The sequence below is a fragment of the Lepidothrix coronata genome, unplaced genomic scaffold, assembly GCF_001604755.1.
Source record: "Lepidothrix coronata isolate B3197 unplaced genomic scaffold, Lepidothrix_coronata-1.0 Scaffold77, whole genome shotgun sequence".
NCBI classification, from domain to species: Eukaryota; Metazoa; Chordata; class Aves; order Passeriformes; family Pipridae; genus Lepidothrix; species Lepidothrix coronata.
Genome location: NW_016690257.1, coordinates 513,212 through 516,220, shown reverse-complemented (window position 1 = coordinate 516,220; position 3,009 = coordinate 513,212). Strand labels below are relative to the sequence as shown.

Here is a 3,009-nt window from a genome sequence, read left to right as displayed (position 1 = left end):
CAGCAGCAGCAGCAGCAGCAGCAGCAGACCTGCCTGGCCTGGATTTGAGTGCAGGATTTGTCCCACTAACCACCTCCCCTCGTGGAAAGGTCCTTCCTTGCATTGCAGTCCAGTGCCACAGCCTCTGCCTCGCCTTCCATGCCCATGCAGGCTGCAGGTCCAGCTCCTGAGTGAGTCACGGGGTGGCCCATGGCAGGGGGGGTGGAACAAGATGGTCTTTAAGGTTCCTTCCAACCCAAGCCAGTCTGGGATTCATTCTGTGATTCTCTGCTCTGCATCCCACCTTTTCAGTAAGAGGGACACAAGATAGCTCTGGAAAGTGGGACTAAGAGCTGGTGGGACAGATGGAAGGATGAATTACCAGGCATAGCCTTGCCCTCACACTGCTTTAAGTCACTGCTTCTGCCTCTGGTAACCTCCGTCTCTGAGATGCTTTTTGTGCCACCAGTGGCTGGTTCCAAAGGTAGCTGTTCGTTCCCTAGAAATTAAGCCCTTCCCAATATAGCCCTGAGCAGAGTCCCACATTCCACATGGTGTGTGATTCCCAACATCCATCCGGGCTCTTACACGTACCCGTAACCAGGCTGTGCATGCAAACAGCACAGGTGGGGTGTGACCACTGTGCAAACATTGCCACCTTACCGCAAGAATCCTGGCATGGGGTTGGCCCTCACGTCCACACAGTGCTTGATCGGAATGAAGGTGGTGCAATAAGGGTTGTGCAGGATCAACAGGGCAGGTGTAAAGCGCTGTGTGCACAGAAAAGGAGCTGTAAAACAATCCCCACGCCAAGAACGAGAATCGCTACATCTGCCTGTGTATAAATACATCTATTCACAATGTTTCAGATAGTTTATGTTTCAATGCCCCACCTCTGGCAGTGTCCAAGGCCAGGCTGGATGGGTCGTGGAGCAATCTGTGTCCCTGCCCATGGCAAGGGAATTGGACCACATGATAATTAAGGTCCCTTCCAACCCAAACTAGTCCGTGATTCTAAAGCAACAGTGAAAGAAGAATGCAGCACTATCACCTAAAAGCATTCCTAAAGCAAGAGAGTCACTGTGGCAAACATGGCCTTCCAGACCATTTCAATTAAATTACTGCAGTCAGGTTCACTGAAACACAAAAATAATGGCAATCTGATAAAACCAAAATATGATTTGGTTCAGTGAGCATGTTCTAACAATCAGAAAACCTCACAAGGAAGATAATCCCTTCTTTTATGTCCTTGGAAGTTTAATGAAACAGAATTAGTTCTCACTAAAGGAGATTTAGTTAACCTAAGTGTAAATTAAATTTCTCTTCATTTCCTTCACCTGCAGCCTCTGAAAGGACTGTTCTTTCAGCAATAATGTTCTACATTGTACAGAGATCAAGAAGGAATGACTCTGAGGACTGAACTTCAGCAGCAAGTCCAACAGCTCCCCAGAATCCCAGATGAGCCATGATTGCTACATCTGGGTAATAACAGCATATTACGTTAATATCATTACATCAGAACTTAACTGTGTTCTGTGAACGCATCTCAATAAAGATCACTTTGCAGTGAATTTATTATCAGTTTAGACATCCTTAGCAGCTGTTCACATTACACTTAACCTGCTAGAATTTCATTTCCATTCAGAATCAGGCCCATCAAAATAACCTGCAGCATAAAATTTTATTTAAGAATTTTTTTGCATACACTTGCAGGGGTTTTTTTAAACATGAATTTCAGTTAACTTCTTGCCATCCAGCTACCTGTGCAAACCAACTCATGGAAGGCACCACGTCACATTTAGACCTTCCCATTAAGAAAAAAATACTTGAAATTAGTTGATTTGAATTATGGTTTTTCAAATATTTATTTATTTATTGATCCTTCCTCAACAGTATTTAAATAAAGCCAGGTGGTTTTAAGTGTGAGGGTCTTAGGACTGGATTTACAGAAGTACTTTTGTCCCTAAAGATGCCAACTCTGCAATTTTCTAAAAGTCTGCAGCGTAAATTAAGCTGCTACTTGGTCTAGAAAATTCTGGCAGATGTCCACCTGCCATCATCAGATACCTTTTTAAATCTTGTTTTCAGTGAGTAACAAAAATATGGGAATTTTCTCACTTAAATGCACTTGCTATATACTATTCTCACGTGAGGATTTCCTTAATTTCTATCTACTTCTTCTCCTTAAACAAGGCTTTGTGCACTTCTTTGCATCCCAGATGATCTCCTCCACTCCTGCCCAGTCTCAGGCAGTTCCTTTGCTTTCACATGATTTCTTTTTTTTTTTTTTTTTTTGCTATTCACAACACAACAGGATTATTGACCTATTCTTGGAAAAGAATAGGAACAGAAGAGTTATAACACAAATCTCGTGCCAGAGCTTCCAGTGAAGTGCCTCACTGAGGTAAGTTTTGTGATGTAGATTACTCATTTCAGGGTTTAGCTGCAGCTAGTAGAAGTACTGGAACAGCATTCCAGGAAGCATAAACGTGTAGTTTCACTTGCATTGTCTGCCTCTTTTGGTTTTTGCATTTTTTTTCAGTAGGCCTGGTGTTTAAATACAGGGCTGATACAAAGCTGGAAGCCCAGTGCAGCCTGCAGTCTAATTTACTGTACCCTTTATTTTCCATGTTATTGTCTAATGCACTTCTTTGTGTAATAATATCCTAAATAACTCAAAATAATTAATTACAAACACTTTATAAATTGACTGCCTAGGTTTACAGATTAAAGGAGCCCCAGTACAGCTCTTGCTCTGATTTTTGTTGAGCTCACATCTGCTAGAGGTGGACACACTCTAAACTTCTGGGCTGTTTGTGAGGTGCCCAACACAGTAAAACAGCGGCTGGGGTTACCTGGCACAGGAAGCACAAGGGAAGGGACAATCTTTTCAGCAATGCTCAGGATATCAGGACACATATTCCTGTTCAGCTGCTCAGCTGTAGCTTGGACTCTGCACTGCTGAGGCACCTCCAGTGCTGGGGCAGTTCTGGGCCCTCAGACAAGAGAGACATTGAGGGGCTGGAGCGT

At 43.4% G+C, this 3,009-nt stretch overlaps 1 long non-coding RNA gene across 1 annotated transcript; it reads left to right on the top strand.

Moving 5' to 3' along the window:
* Positions 1-7: 7 nt before the first annotated feature.
* On the top strand, positions 8-2,383 carry LOC108499666. Its single transcript, XR_001875621.1, has 3 exons — positions 8-170; positions 1,323-1,461; positions 2,294-2,383. It is a non-coding gene; the product is annotated as an uncharacterized LOC108499666 (long non-coding RNA).
* The last annotated feature ends 626 nt before the right edge of the window (positions 2,384-3,009 follow it).